The sequence below is a fragment of the Anser anser genome (genome assembly GCF_964211835.1).
Source record: "Anser anser genome assembly, chromosome: 1".
NCBI lineage: Eukaryota > Metazoa > Chordata > Aves > Anseriformes > Anatidae > Anser > Anser anser.
The window spans coordinates 203855412-203872331 of NC_139720.1; the positions used below are offsets into that span (position 1 = coordinate 203855412).

General features: G+C 40.9%; 1 long non-coding RNA gene across 4 annotated transcripts in view; it reads right to left on the reverse strand.

Moving 5' to 3' along the window:
- The window catches only part of LOC310901194, a 51252-nt gene extending 35398 nt beyond the window's left edge, over positions 1–15854 (reverse strand). Inside the window, exons 1-3 of one of the 4 annotated variants that reach the window (XR_014585629.1) lie at positions 15748–15854; positions 11936–12101; positions 11558–11763 (exon numbers count right to left, since the gene is read on the reverse strand). This is a non-coding gene — a long non-coding RNA (uncharacterized lncRNA). Of the gene's footprint in view, positions 1–11557; positions 11764–11935; positions 12105–15681; positions 15722–15747 lie in introns of those variants that run through there. The other 3 variants (XR_014585631.1, XR_014585632.1, XR_014585630.1) reach the window with 3 other exon arrangements.
- Positions 15855–16920: the final 1066 nt, after the last annotated feature.

Sequence of the window (16920 nt, forward strand, 5' to 3'; positions counted from 1 at the left end):
CTGTTGCAAACTTTCACAAAATTGGACTCAATGATTTTGTGTGAGCATGAACACAAGAGATACATAAAATCTAATAAATTAAAAAGAAGACATGCATAAAATCTATTAAAGTGATCTAAGAAAATTTCTTAATAACATAGAGGACAATTACCCCTTGCTGTTATGAAACCATTGCACCTTAAATGATTAGAATCATCTGAGCCAGTCTGTTAAGCTGCAAGAGAAAGTTTCGTAGCTCTTGCCTGTGTCTTGCAGAGGTGTTGGAGGAGGTAGCAAGGTAGCTGGAGTTGAGAGTGAAGGGCAGACATTATCTCCTGGGTAATGTTTAAGGTCCTTTCCTGCAGTCTGCAGTCTGCCTTCCATTTGCAGACCTGTTACTTTTCACCAAAGCTGCTGCTGCAGTGTTTTTCCTTTGTTCTCAAACTGTTACTTTCATGGCCTCACACCTGCAAAGCCTGGTATTATTCTTATGTTTGATTTCTAATGGGACACAATTGCCACCAGGGTGAAAATCACGCGTTCCTCTCCCTCCACTCCTCCCCAACCTTTTCCCATCCCTCCCCTTTTGTAGCTTTTAGTTTAAACCAGAGGAAAATCAAAGTTAGTCAATAAATTGCATAACAGTTATTTAAATCTCCAGTTAGTATCACTCAATAACATACATCCAAACTCAGTGTGCAACACTTGTGCCTGATGAGAGTATGCCTGATGAGACAGGAATTAGAACTGTAAGCAGAAGTAGGGAGTTTGAGCAGGTATAATAAAAGGTCTACTATAGAAAACCATGAAAACATGGTGGAAAACTCTTATTATCATTAGCATGACTTGGAGAGGACACCCAGAAGAGGACGCTTGTGCTGCAGACTCTGTCGTACCTCTTCATGGACAGCCAAGGGGGAGAGCTTTCACTTTCTCTTCTTTGTATTATCAGTTAATCTCAGCATTCTTTGTGCAAATGCCACCGTATGACTGATGTTATCTCTTGGCTAGGGCAGAGAAAACCTGCAGTCAGTTCCAAGCTTAACTTAGCCTGTAATTTTTAATGAGTTCTTTCAGCCTAGGTGCAGTCTCTCAGCAGCAGTGATGTAGCTGTGGTGGCTAAGTGGAGAGCCCATGTCTTATGTCCCTCGCCATCATTGGAGAAATTCATGTCGCAGCACAGCCATGGCCTTGGTGGACTGAAGTCTCCCTCCACTAACAACTCTATCACAGCATGTAGAGATACTCCTGATATTGGCTTCTTCTATAGCCATATTTTTTATTATGGCAATGGCAATCTAGGAAAATTGCTTCTTCTGTCAATACTTATAGCAGTGGGGTGAAGAGGCTGGGCTTTCTTTCCTCAGTATCTCAGTTCCTCACCCATGAGGCACCCTGTGTCTCACCACGCAGGTGGACAACGTCTTCAGAGGCTTGCATGCAATTATGGTACATTTTGCACCATTAAAGTATGTCACTGATGACATGTCTGGACATTACAGCTACATCCTTACTTGTAAGTTAAACAGTTCCAAGGAAGATTCCTTAGCAGTGGAAACTGTCTATACTGTTAATTTGCAGTATTAAATTATCCTGGTGTAGTTTTGGCCGTGTCAGATGGCTTTAGCAATCTCCAAAATCCTCGCTGGGGGAGTCTGAGAATTAGCACAGGCTAAAAGCTGTCGCAGCAGGTAGTTTACATGTGGTCTCTGTTTTGTAGGCTCAGGAAGTTCAGTAATACATTTCTAGAGGGTTCTGTAACAGCTGGTCCACTGCTATTGGGTGAAAAAGATGGAGAATGAAGTGGAAATATGTAGTCTAATTAGTTGTGCTTATGCAACACATTTAATTCCCAGAGATATCATTCTCCATTCCAAAGGGTAAGACTCTACTTCTAGAAAGATCAAAAATGCATTAAAAAATAAAATAAATAATTAAAAAAAATATATGCCGAGTATTATTAGTTTGAAATTACAAAGTTTTTCTGTTTAAAGTGAGGTTTCAGAATCCATCTTCAGACTCTGTAGCATACATGGTTTGAGTTTTTATTTTCTCTTAACCTCCTGTAGCTCCCATACTCTGGAGTCAGAGAGAGCTCACCACTTCTGAAAACCAGGCCATTTGAGTCAGTTCCTGAAAAAATGGGTTTAGTAACAGAAAAGAGTAAGTCACTTTGATTCTATAAGAGTCAGAATGAAGGAAACTCTCCTTCACAGAAATGGTGTGACTGAAAAGCCAATGCAGTGTGAACATCTTGAAGGCAAACCTAACCACCGTGTAATAAAAAAGGATGCCCATCCACTGAGATTTATTAGCATTTTATATGGAAATACAAAAATGAAACATTTCTTTCTCATTACTGAAGGAATAATGAACAAGTAGTGAAAAGAAGCAAAGGTTTTGTTAAAGTGATTCTTCCTGCTGGTTTTGAACTAATCTGAAAGTGTTTGAAGTGATGTGCTTGCATGACTTCGCAATGCCATACAAGCCTGATTAAACAAGTTCATCAAATCATCACAGGTCCAGAAGAAGTTTTCCTAAATAACCTTAAAAATTTCAAAATGAACATGCCTTCAAAGAAATAAAGTGTGTCAGAGAGAAAGTTCAGTCTTGAAAATGAACAGGGCTTGCACAATGCCAGAAAACACTCACAATGCTGAATAGAAAAGCAGAGCAGAAATTTTTTTAAGACTGTACAGCAGTGTACATTCTGGAACAGCTGAAAACACCTCAATACATAAGTCATCATATAGGTAAATTATATGCTATAGACTTAGGCTTGAATTGATCTTCCTATTTTGCAATACATTTATTTATTCATACTCTGTATAGCATCAAAGCCATCTCTAGTTCCCTTTCCAACAACAACTAGCTTAAGTTATATTTAGAATAACAGAGAATATGTGTCTGACTCTGATTGCAGTTACTGTAGCTAAGCACCAAATACGGATGTATTACATAAGCAACATATTTTTTCCTACTTTCTCTTTTTTAATATTCTCCAAGCAATTCTTTCATTGCCATTCACACAGACTAGTACCTTGTTCTTCAAACAGCCTCACTGGCTGTGCGGTGCTGTGAGGGAAGGTCAAACTCTATTCAACATATGTAAGAATAAGAGACCCTTGTGGGCATAATAGAAGAGATGAGCTCTCACAAGAGATATGAAGGAAGATGTTTAATGCATGAAACTTAGTGTCAGTTCTCATCTGAAATATGAAGAACATTTTAATAAATTGCTTAGCAATAGCTTTTGTCCTGCTCTCATATCTAGTAAAATGAGAATCTGGCTTTAACAAATACATTCCAAGGAGATTTAAAGAAAAGTGTGTTCTTTGGGGAGATTTCTCATGTAGGGGTTTCTCAAAGTTAAACCCAGTGGGGATCTTTAAAACTGATTAAATTTATTTTAAATGTCTATATATATTGTGAGAGGAAGATTCCCTTCTGTGCAACTTTCTATTGTGGCTGCCATTATAAAATCTCAGTAATAGATACATATAACTACATTTCTTGCCTTTCCACTTCAATATAAAATCTTATACTAAACTGATTTTTATCTGTGATAATAGCATCATAACATGGTACCAGGGACATTGAGCATCAGTTAGCAGCAGGTTGTAAAACGAGATACATTTTGTTAGTTAATGTTCAACCTAAATCCTAATGATGTCTTAAAACTTAAGCTAATTCTCTCTTTAATATTGGGCATCTTTGGCTTATGGGCTTGATCTGTTTGCTTATACTGCAACCTGCAAGAATGACTCTGTTTAACTAAATACTGTTATATTGTGTTATAAAGCCCTGTGTAAATCTTTGCCTTCTGGAACCACCTTGCAATAAGAATTGGCTTCCTTTCTTGTTCACTGATGTACTGGAGTTATGCTGCTGTGTAGTGGCAAATTAACTGTTGTGCTTTCTTCCATTTCACTTCATAAAGCTGAGCATTTTCAAAGAAAGGCTAAGGGCAAAGAAGACAAGAAAGGATAAGTGAACATACTGCACCAACGCACTGACAGGACAACAGAGTCCTTCAGTACAGAGTCTTTTTTTTTTTTCTTTTTTTAATTCATTGAAGCAGACATCGCTGTCAGTCCTGCAGTGCTTTTGTGAGTAGGACTCCCCTTCTGATACAAAATATGTGGGTATGGAACAGTTGCAAGATGATGCAAGCTGAATCAAAATTGCATTTGGTCCCTGCGGAGTGTTCCCTACATTGGAAAAACTATTCTTTTGCTGAAGAAAACAGCCATTCACCCAGCCTCAGAGTTTCTCTTTAATTAGACATTTCTGCTGTTTTCCAGGGTCTTGAAGCTTTTCTTTGCATTCTGCTTTAAAAGGGCTGTGTTATTCCTCCCGGTGTTCACAACCTGATAATAGTCAACTGATCTGGAGCAAAAGTTTACAAAGTGGCTGTTTAAAATAAGCCTGGAAACTGCACGTTACTGGGCTTCATGCTAGATGCTCAGCAGTTTGTAAAAACAGTCACACCATCATCTCTGTCCTGAATATGCCCTCTGCAGTCTGCTTGTAAGGCTCCTATATCCTAGTTCAAGCTGTCTCTTCTTACTCCCATAAAGATACATAATAATTCTGCAGAAAGTAAGGCCCTAAGGATTCAAATACATTACTTTACCAAAAGTAAGTTAGATGGTTTAGCGCCAGAGGTGATTTCATTTTAGCTAAGAAGTTTCTTGTAGTATGGCTGGAAAAGGTATGCGCTATTATTTTTCAGTCTACTCTAAAAACTTCAGTTACACTGGAAAAGGAACAGAAATTAATGCCTTCTGTAACACAAAACCTGTATCTACTAAAGGAAAGAAGTCTAGAGATTTTTAAGTAGTGTTCGGTCCAGTTTTCATTTTCTAGATTGTCACTTTCCCAGCCCACAAATAGCCTTGTACAGATATAGATGCAAAGACAGAGAAACCAGAGGCAGCTTCTCTGCACGAACCTTCCAAGAGCCTAAACTAGTAGAGCTGGGAAAAGTATGAAAGGAAGGGAACGACTCCTGCTGTTTTGGGACCAGCTGAGCAAATAGGGACTCTTGGCTACTACACTTGGCTATGAGGAGTAGTTACAGAGCCAGGACATTATTTCTAGGGAAAAGCATTGGCTTCTTTCATTCACCTTCTGAAACAGCTAATGGCTGGCAGATGCTTGTATCCTATCAACATGGAGGCCTCCCTCTGTGTTTTCATTGCTCTGTGTAGAAATGATAGTCAGGATTAGCACAAGTATGTTCTGCAGAACAGGCTCCAACTCCCTGGTTCACAGTTGAATGTAACAAGATGAATTGAAGGAATTCAATAGTGGCCTCATTAGTAGAAGGCCCAATACTCTGTATATGGGAGTAAAATCATCACCTTCACTCCTGGGCTCAGGAAACAACCACATCCTCTGGGTGGCAATGATTGTTTCTGTGCCATGGGCTGCAAGGAAGATGGTTCCTCACATTTCTCTTGTCATGAGCATCCTCCTATCTCAGAGACAAAACAGTATGGTAGGAACCCTCTTATTCCCTCTTTTCTATGTCAGTATTTGAATGAAAGTCCAGGAAGCACTACTTAAAAAACAAACAGTGCCTATTTTGTATTCTTATTGTGCTGGGAAAGGACATGCAGTCTGTCACTAAGGTGGTCTGATTTATTCAGTCCCAAAACCACAGTTTACATAAGGAGTCAACATTGTTTAGTGTAGCCTTCAGTCTCATTGACATTCATTCGTTCCACTGTGGTCTCAGTTGATCTCAAGATTTCAGATAATAGCTTCAGTATTGTAGTGGTTTCACACCAACATGCAGCTAAACTCTACCACAATCACTCTCCCACTCCCCCTCCTTGAGGAAGAGGGGAAGAAAATACAATGGAAAAGGGCTGAAGGGTTGAGATAAGGACAGGGAGACCACTCATCAATTACCATCACAGGTAAAACAGACTCACTGTAGGGAGATTAATATAATTTATTGCCTATTACTAAAAATCTAGACCAGAGAGAAATAAAAGCAAACTAAGAACACCTTCCCTCCATCCACCTTCTTCCACTCCTCCCCCCGAGCAGCACAGGGGAATGGGGAGTGGGGGCTGCGGTCAGTCCCTGACGCTTCGTCTCCGCCGCTCCTTCACGGTCCCTCTCTGCCCCTGCTCCCCGTGGGGTCCCTCCCACGGGATGCCGTCCTTCCCGAACTGAGCCTGGGGGGGCTGCCCACAGGCTGCAGCTGTTCAGGAACTGCTCCCACACGGCTCCGTACCACAGGGTCCATCCCCCAGGAGCAAACTGCTCCAGCACGGGTCCCCCACGGGCGGCAGCTCCCCCCAGACCCCCTGCTCCTGCGTGGGCTCCTCTCCACGGGCTGCAGCTCCGGCCCGGGGCCTGCTCCTGCGGGGGCTCTCCATGGGCCGCAGCCTCCTCCAGGCCACATCCACCTGCTCCACCGGGGGCTCCTCCACGGGCTGCAGCGTGGAGATCTGCTCCGTGTGGGACCCGTGGGCTGCAGGGGGACAGCCTGCTCCACCAGGGGCCTCTCCACGGGCCGCAGGGGAACTTGTGCTGCGTGCCTGGAGCACCTCCTGCCCTCCTGCTGCACGCACCTTGGGGGCTGCAGGGCTGCTTCTCTCTCAGCTCTCACCCCTCTCTCCCAGCTGCTGTAGCACAGTAGAATATTTTTCCCCTTCCTTAACTCTGCTCTCCCAGAGGCCCATCTAGTGTAGCTCATGGCTCAGCTCTGGCCAGCAGTGGGTCCCTTTTGGTGCCATCTGGAGCTGGCTCTGAGCTGACAAGGGGCAGCTGCTGGGCTCTGCTCAAGGCCACCCCTGCAACTGCTACCACTACCACCCCTGCTACCAAAACCTTGCCACATAAACCCAATACAGCCCAATACCATCTGGCCAATAAGCAGTGCTTATGTGAAGCTAAGCAAAACCACATCAATATTTATGTTGACAGATAGGTCCACTCCAAAAGGCAAGGTGTTTTTTTGTTTGGTTGGTTGGTTGGTTGGTTTTTTTCCTAGCAGAGTGTATGACATCTACTAGTGAACAAAGTGCATCTTCCTCATGGGGAAATTCTCTCTCCTGTGCTGGAGTAAAATCTCTGAAGGTGATTCCAAGTTGTAAATTGTCTTTGTGCCACTACAATCATTTTAAAACATTTTTAATCTCATTTCATAACTGCATTTGACTTTTTGATTGTATCAGCTATGAGACAGTCATCTTATAAAAAGAAACACCTCCATCAGTGAAGCATCTAACAAAGCACAAGTGTTATTTCATGGCATTGTGTACTGTGTACTGAGTAACCTGAGCTGGAAAGGACCTAAAAGGATCATCAAGTCCAACCCCAGGCTCCACACAGCACTACCCAAACATCAGACCCTATGTCTGAGAGCGCTGTCCAAACACTCTGGAACTCCAACAGGCTCAGTGCCATGACCACTGTCCTGGGGAGCCTGTCCCAGTGCCTGACCACCCTCTGGGTGAAGAACTTTTTCTGAACACCCAGCCTGACCCTCCCCTGTCCCAGCTCCATGCCGTTCCCTTGGGTCCTGTCGCTGTCCCCAGAGAGCAGAGCTCAGCGCCTGCCCCTCCGCTCCCCTCGTGAGGGAGCTGCAGGCCGCCATGAGGCCTCCCCTCAGCCTGCTCTGCTCTGGGCTGAACAAACTAAGAGACCTCAGCTGCTCCTCATATGTCTTCCTCTCTAGACCCTTCACCATCTTCATAGCCCTCCTTTGGATACTCGAATAGATTTATGTCCCTTTCATATTGTGGAACCCAAAACTGCTCCCAGTACTCGAGGTGAGGTCGCAACAATGCAGCCTCAGGCAGGACAATCCCTCCCTCGCCCAGCTAGCAATGCCGTGCCTGATGCACCGCAGGGAACGGTTGGCCCTTTTTGCTGCCAGGACACGCTGCTGGCTCAGATTCAACTTGTCATCAGCCAGAACCCCCAGATCGCTCTCTGCAGGGCTGCTCTCCAGCCTCTTGTCCCCCACTCTGTATGTACATCCAGGGTTGCCCCTTCCCTGGTGCAGAATCCAACACTTTCTCTGGTTAAACTTTATACAGTTGGTGATTTCCCAGCCCGCTAATTTGTCAGGATGTCTCTGCAAGACCTCTCTTCACCCTCGAGGGAGTTAACAGCTCCGCTCAGTTTACTGTCAGCCACAACCTTAGCAATGTATCTTCAAGTCCCGCATCTGAGTCATTTATGAAAACATTAAAGAGAACTGGCTCTAACATGGAGCCCCACAGAACCCACCAGGGGTAATAACAATATAAATGAATAATAAATGCATACTTTCCATGGGAGGTTTGGTTTGGTTTTGTTTTGCTTTTTTTGTTTTGTTTTGTTTTGTTTTCTCCAATTTAAAATGGTTCTACAGGATAAACCCTTTTGCTCCTCTTGGGAGGACAATAAATTATGGCGAGGGTTATTTCTGTTTAAGGTTATTCTGACAAGAAGAAAATAGACCATAAAAAAAAAATCGGTATCATCATGTAATGTGGTAATTACTGTAGTTAAACACATAACCAGACAATGAAGAACCAGGGATTTTCCTTGTATAAGAGAGGACAGTCATATATTTTCTTTCTTGACTAGTAAAAAATGATTTAATTAAAAATAAAAAATAAAATTGTATTAGTCAAGTCTGAGGACATTGTGAAGGGTACACATAGAAGAACTAGGTGTGTATATCTCTATTGTCAGAGACAAAATGATATTACCTCTGCACTAGCTATGAATTTGGAAGATAAACAGCAGATCTCTGTTGTTCAGAAGAGGGAAGGGTAAAAAAAAAATATGAAACAAAACAAAGTTTTTGGTTTTTATGGGTAGGATTCACCTCACCTAACCTTAACTGTCGCAGATTTCTAGTCATAGGTTGCCATTCAGTCTGTCTCTGCTGTCACTGGAGAAAGATGGACTTGTTCAGAGGCAGCTTCTTGCCATTTATCTTAGACATCAACCCTCGATTAAATGAGCCAGGCTCTGGAGGTCCCTGCCTTTTCTTTCATTGACTGAAAACAGCCTAAAAGGACTAATTTTACATCAAATGTTAATATGTACATTGGTTATGTTAAATGAGATGAATTGCACGCTCAGGTTACCTGTAAGATGACTTTACAATTTTATCCCATGAAACTTCCACATCATTGTGTTTGCCAGAGATCAAAAACTCAGGCAGAGAGATCATGACTATTTCTTGATTCAAACCAGGGAAAGATGTGTCCCAAAACCAGGTGGAAGCAATCTTCATATTTATTTTTGAAGAGGTTTCTAGAGTTCAGTTAGTAATATTATAGGAAAAAAAAAAATCTGTTGACAATCAGTCTGTTTTTCCATTGTCTTAACTTTGCTCCCATTTGGCAAAAATTAGATAAAATGAAGATGAGATAAGTTGGAAGTCTGGCTTTAAATCGGTAATTTTAGTTATTTTCTGAATGTTTTGATTTTTTGAATTTTCTTAGCAACTATTATGTTTGTCAAGCTGGGCATTAAAGTCTGTTTGTTACTAGAACCTCCAACCCTATACTTAGCACATTTTTGCTAACCAGGCTGAATGTATTTAGATATATTCACATAAGCAATTATGTAACTAAACTTAGTTCAGATTCTTAATACTTTTAGTTTTAACCAGATTTTCTATGGAAATGAAGCCTAAATTATCAGACTTCATATATGTATATATATCTTCCTGCCTGTAATGCTTTCTAATACCTTTGAACCCTCTAATTTCTACCAAATCTGACAGAGGTTCAAGCACATTATAGTCCTAAAGATCCATCCAGATGAGATAAAGCTCCTATCATTGCCATTATTATAGAAAATGTAGCAACAAGAATTCAAACCTTTGTAAAGACAGTGGAAGTCTGCATAGGAGAAAAATACTCTGAGTACTCTGAGCACAGGAAAAAGGTTCATTTACATTCACATCTTTTCAAAACCGCAGGATCTAAACACAAGTGTCATCCATTCTGTTGCTCATGGAACAACTTATTAATTTTCTACATGTTAATACGGGACTATTTCTCTTTTATTGTTGATGATAAAAGCTGATTTGAAAAAGACAATATTAAAATTGAAATTGAAATGCACAAAGGCAGTATTTTCAATCTTTTCGTTTCAACTAGCCTTGTACCCTAATATATTTAAGCACAAATCTGTGATTCTCCAGGGAAAAGATCATCTGCTGTCACAGAGTTAATGTATATCCAGTACTCCATGTCCAAAGTAAACATTGTGACTCACTGTAGGAGCTTCATGTTCCATGAACAAAATAATTTACTTTAGTAAAGACAAATTAAAGAGTGTGGGAAGTAGCCAACTGACAGTATTTTATTTTGCATAAGCACAAAAATGATCCCAGTTCTATTTATTTTTTAATTCTTTCCATAAAAGTCCAAGTTCAGCAGTGTAATCAGAGGTTGGAATAGTAAAATAATGTCAGTTGGAAAGCATCTGTAGAGATCCAGTCCATCTCCCCTAACTCAAAGCAAGTTCATCATCAAAATAGAGTCATATTACTCCAGTCCACTTTTGAAAATGTCCAAGAACATCCCGATAAGGTCAATGGCCCTCTGTCCAAAGCTTAACCACCCTTACACTGAACATTTTTTCTCTTGTGTTCAGGTGGAATTTCCCCTGCTCTGTCATCTCTCTATTGTTTGCTGTTTTTTTAATGTTCACCCTTATGAGGACTCCAACACTCTCCTCCATCACCTCCCACTTAAAGCAGTAAGGTCCCTGTCCCCTTCTCTTCTCAGACTCCCAGTCCTGAAGCCTCTCCTTAAATGGCAAGTGCTCCAGCTCTGATCATCTTGGGGGCCCAAAAGCCCTTCAAATATATCTTAAAAGTGCTAGGTAGAAGGGAAGATCAATTTCCTGGACCTGGTGGCTCCACTCTTTCTGCTGCAGCCCCATACATGGTAAGCTTTCATTGCTGCTACCTCTGCTTCCAGAAAACTGGTCCAGTGAAGAATGAGTAATGTTTATCCATTCAGACTACCATACCCTAAAGCATTATAGTACAATAGCATTAAAATCCAAAAGCCCAGTATTAGAACTTTTTTTTTCAGTCCAGTATATTCATATGCACATTTTGTTGTTTTTTTGTTTGTTTGCTTGTTTGTTTTGATTTTTTAAAAAAGAAATATGACCAACTGCTGTTTGATTTATGCATTCATCCAAGCTAGCCATAATCACCTAGGAGACAAATAAATAAACAGAGCTTTCACACTTGGATGGTCTAGACTAGAAACCACAGACCTCACACCGAAGTGTGAGACAAGAGTCTCATAAATAACTGTAAAATGTGACTCTTTTTTTTTTTTTAATTGTATTTTAATCAGCTTTCGACCAACAGCAAAACTTTCCAACATAAAATAGTTCATGTGAAATAAAACTTTGGGTCAACAAAAATGCTGAGTTCCTTTTCATATACACCTGGAATTCTATAAGAATACTATAAGAACTAAAATATGGAACTAGAGATGAAAGTTCATGAAATGCTTCCATTTCACTCTATTTTGTCTTTAGGCTTGAACATGGTTTGTGGGCATTGTCTTGAAAGGATGGTTACCTGTAGTGCAGAGCTGTACTGAAGAACCTGGGTGCCCAAGATACATCTTTTGTTCTATTAGCCTTCTCTCCTTCACCTGACCACCCAGGCCCAAAAGCCTCAGGTGTCTTCCAGTGGCCACAGGTTCTACAGATTCTCCTTCAAATGGGCAGTTCAGATGTAGCAGCAGAGCCAGCACATGGCCAAAGGCAGCGGGTTGCCAAGTCCTGTAATGCCATGAGACAGAAGGAGCTTGAGGGCCCGATACCACCCAAGGCAAGCCAAGCCTATCCCTAGCCCCATCAACCATGGCATCCTCTGAGAAGGTACATAATGCCCTGTCTGTAAGCTTTTCAGGACCTGCCTTCCTGTTTGTGCCCAGCCCTTGGAGGTACTCACCATGTGTCTCATGGTCTTGAACATCAGAGGGATTTTTTTCTGTAACTCACACCACTGGAAAAGTCAGGAGACCCCTCACTTTTTAGGTCAATCCATTTTTTGTATATCCTGGTAACTCTTCAGACTATAGCCATGAAGTAAAAAGCAGATGGCAGAGGTTGTCCATCTGCTGATGAGAAGAGATGACGAGTTTTATAAGCACATATAGCATGGAAAGATAGAGCACTTCACAGAGGTGGTAACCCCAGGGAAGAGCTCCATAATACAAACGTAATGAATTTGAAGCCATTTGTATTCAATGCCACTATATTAGAATAACTGTAATAAAATAAATTAGTAACATTAATACTCCATTAAATAAATACATAATTACAAGTGCACTTTTAATTTCCAGTGTAGTTTTGCCAGTCCCCATATCAGGACTAATGGTTCCCTCTGGCAAACAGGGCCTCAGACAACAGAAGTTTGAGTCAGAAACCTACAGGGATTCCCTCAAATATAACATAACTGGTATTAGAGCCTTTAATGTCAGGTGATACAGATTAAGATTTTGGCAATGTGTTTTCTAAGCATTACATATGGATTTATATTTACAAGAAGGTTTCTTATGAAAAAAAGAGAAACGTACACAAACTCACCTGTCATTTAAGTTCAAAAACTGATTGCGATAGTAGGATTTTTTTCTTAATAAGATGGTCTAATGCAATCTAATTCCTTGTGCATAAGGTGAGGGGCAGAAAAGGGAAAATGTGTTCTGCTAACTACTCGCCTAAAATGCAATGGCCAACACTGACATCAGTTAGACAAGACCTGTAAGTGAACATCATGAGTGAAAGATTTCAAACAGATCTCACATCCATGGTGCCAAGTTTTATTTTCACAGTTTGTCAGAGACATATGATTGGTGCAGGAGCTAAATCTGCTGGCTTTACGATACATGAGTTTCTCTCCCCTTCCCTACACAAGGGGAGTTCTCCACTGGTTCTCTTGAACCAGTTTTGGCCCTGACTACCTGAACTCCACAGAGGTACCAGATCATAACACTGAAGTTCCCAATTGCATGTTCTGTCATGCATTTATGTGTTTAAATTTACAGCATACCAACGAGGTGGAGATAGGAAGTGGACAGACCGAAGTGCAAGATGGGCTGGAGGAAACCTGGTGATGATCAATGAAGGAGATGAGGAAAACAGTAGACAAGGGTTACCAAAGTGAGGGGTCAAATTGCAGCTACTTCAGTGTTATGTTTTGCTAAAGGAGGGCTAGCTGAAGGAGGACACGGCTGAAGCAAATATCTTCTGGTTTGCTGTGCTTGGAGTGGAAACACTCAGGTGTGATGGCCCAGACAAAGAGGTGGTAACCAGGTACTGAGAAGCAGAGTGTTTTTTTACACCATATGAGTAAGGCGCACACTTTCTGACTGTCCCTTAAAATACTTACCACAGCAAATGCTGAATATTTAACAGTCCATCTAAGAAAACACAGAAATATTTAATTTCATCCTGTTGTTTAGTTCCTACTACATGAAGAACCACTGTCATGTTGTATTGGTCTTGTTGAATGCAGGAGTCAAGATTTCAGTCTGAATATCCAGGTAACTTTCTAAGTTATCCAAACAACTGCCATTCCTGAGGACATGCCAACAACTTAGAACTAGATCTCTAAATGTACTTTGTACATAAGAGCATTTATTTCTTTGCTAATATTACCTAGTGAGGAAGGAGGATTGAATAGGGACAGCCAAGAAGATAGGCTCACAGATCATGCAAATCCTTTCTGTCCCAGTAGAATCCGAAAAATCTTTTTGGCTTACAGCAGTGCACTGTGTTTCTGCATAGAGCTAAAAGTGGGTGTGATGCTACAGCTTGCTCTAGGGTGGATTTGGCCCAATGTTTTTGGGTTGAGCTTGGACAGAGCCTCTGGGGTTTGACTGGGCTGGAGGCTGTGGGCATGCTTGCAAGTTTTGCCAGATCAAGTGAACGTGCTCAAAGCCTGGGAAGAGAAACACTTCCCACTCAGATTACACCTATCTGTGATATATGGCTTAGTCACACTGCCCATTAATCAGCTGTCAAACCCATGATGTCTGTCAAAGTCAAAACCTGTGTTCCTGTATTTTGGTATCACACCAAAAGTTATCTGAACTTCTTCAGGTTTCAAGACAATTCCTCTTTGTCTTTCACACCTTTGAAGCTTCAAAGTCATGTCTTTCAGAGATATCCCTAGAGGTTTCATGAGTAACCTGAGACACCCTCATACAGTGCTAGAGTAAAACTTATCCTCTTCAACATATTTGAGATTTTCTTTTACATTTCATTATAGTGGGAATTATTCAGGAAAAGAAAGTGAAACTGAATTAGAGACCTTTTAGCAGAAGAGTTAAACAGTGTTATGTTTCCTACCACTAACTGCCCTGCTTCTTATTAATTCAGCCTACAGTTTTAGGGTCACTAAAACTTTAAAAAGGATTTATTTGGATTAAACTGGTTATAGGAGACACAAATCTACATCTCAGGAGTAGGCAGCTTTTGTTTTCCTGACTTAACATCTTCACCTTCAACCCCACCCCCACCCCCCCAAAAAAAAATAATGTATATAAATATGTCGTTCTCAAACTCAGGATACTATTTGTGGCTCCTCTTCATCCTGTCATTTATAAGAGCTAACAAGATGACTGCATCCACTGTACAGGCTGGGAAGCTGAGGCAAAGCATTGCCCAACACAAGACAGCAAAGGAGTGCTTGGCACCAGAGGCAGCCCTGCTCTGCTCACTGTCCCCATCCCTGCTTTGCTCAGTTATGTGCTGCTGCTAAACACTTGCTCCTTTGGCTAAAACAACATACAAACCATGCCCCAGCAATCCAGAGACCTTGACTGCATCACCTTGGATTTTAATAAAAGAACTTCTGTGGTTCTCAGTTTTTATTTTATTTTAATTATTGTTCTAAATTTCAAAACTTTAAAATACACTAAAAATAACAGAGAGCAGATGTCGCTCAGTCACCTGATTCCGGGAGAAGGAAGCACCAAAAACTCCAGTGCTTCAAGTTCGTGCAAAGCTGAGATAAATGTCACATAACAATGACAACACTAACCTCTGACATCAATGGGCAAGAAATTAATTTGATTGTGTCCAAGCTGTCCAAAATTTAGATTTTATATTTTGTTACATATAAGACCTCTAAAATGAGGCCTTAAGTCCTCAGGAGGGGGTATTTTAAAAAGCATTTTTCCCTACCGCCATCATCGGTACAGTGAAGCCTTGCAACATTTTCCTATGGCTTACAAATCACTGTGCATGGGGAATTTCAGTATCTGGCATCTGTTAGGAGCATGTTACATACAGTAACAAAGCTGATCCCTGGATAGCTCATTTAGTTAATAAATAAAGACCAAGACTTTACTAAGTTCCTCCTGCTGTAGCTCTGAAATGGCAACCTCACTACCAATTATCTCAGCAATGCTTTTAACTCTTAACCCAGAGGCCAGCATGTAGACATTAAAATTTCTGCTCAGCTGGCTCTGTAATAGTTCAACCATGCTACAGACTGTGCTTTCTCTGTTGAGCCAGGTTGTCTCTGAACATTGTGGTTGTAGTCAGAGAATAATCTCATTAATAATAAATTATGTTATTCAGCAGACACCCTTATGCATCACACCATTTAGCATTAAAAACAAAAAAAAAAAGCCTGTTTGAAGATGCATTAGTTCCTGGAATGCTGGAAAATGTATAACTCTGGCATACCTCATCCCAGACGTGCAGAAATGCAAACGGTTAAAGCCTGATTATTAAAGAGGAAAGTATACTGACCTGCTTTGGAAGGAATCCCATTTATCTGAATCGCTGCACTTCCCCTTTAGCCACACCAGCCAACTGCTGAGCAATAGTCCCTGGAAAATCAATTATCCAGTCCTTAAAGGTTGTGTGCACCCCTGATAGGAGGAACGGGTCTTAAAATTAGGGCAAAATCTTTCCCAGAACTGACTTGGATCCAGACACAAAATTCTATGCATATTCAATTTTAAAATTACTATTGTGTAGCTACTTGTTAGCTGTATTTCTGCGGAGCTACCAGTGAGCCACGAATGTTTTGCTATGTAAGATCCATCCATATGCTATTAAATAAATCAAGAAAGTGTATTGGGAAAGCTGGTTTAGGGTGTGAGGAGACAGATGCCAGAGCATGAATTGTTGCAACTTTACTGCTTAAGAACTTGGAGATGATCAGATGATCACTGTTAGGCAGTCATTTATATCTTCCTAGCATGTTGCAATTGTAAAATAAAATGAGTTACTTTATTTCAGGGAAGTTAAGTAATTCAGTTCCTCAGCAGTAAGCCATGGGGCCGCATTAACTCATTTTCTTGCAGTCAAATGTATGTGCTTTAAAACTGCAACTCTCTAAGAGTTGTAACAATAAAAAAAAAAAATTGGAAAAAAAAATAAATGCACATAAAACATGTGTAGAAAGAAAACTTCAAGCTATGCTATCAGCAATGGACAATAAACTAAAGGCATTTGGCAATTAACCCCCCCCCCCCAATAAATAAATAAATAAATAAATAAACAAACAAAAAATCACACCACCACCACCAAAACCATTAGAATGAATAAAAACAAAAGCAAAATTTGACCAAGGAACAAACAGCCAGGTAAGAAGGCAATTATTTTCCTTCAGTAGAAATTTCTGCATGATGGAAAATTATGTTCCCAAAGACCTGACTTTAAAATCAATTTTTTTTTTTTCTGGCTTTCCTCCTTGCAGAAACAGAAGACCAACACTCCTGTCACAAATGCTCTGGTGAGATTTCCTGTGGAGGTGGGTGGAGAGGGGGTAAGGTAAACACCAAAAGCATGAAGGGCTGTCCCATAGCACACAGCTGGACATTGCAAACTAAGGAAGGCTGACAAGCATCGTATCAGAGAAGTTGTATCCCAGAGATTTACACAAGGGACAACACAAAGCCTTAGGAGGAGTCCTTT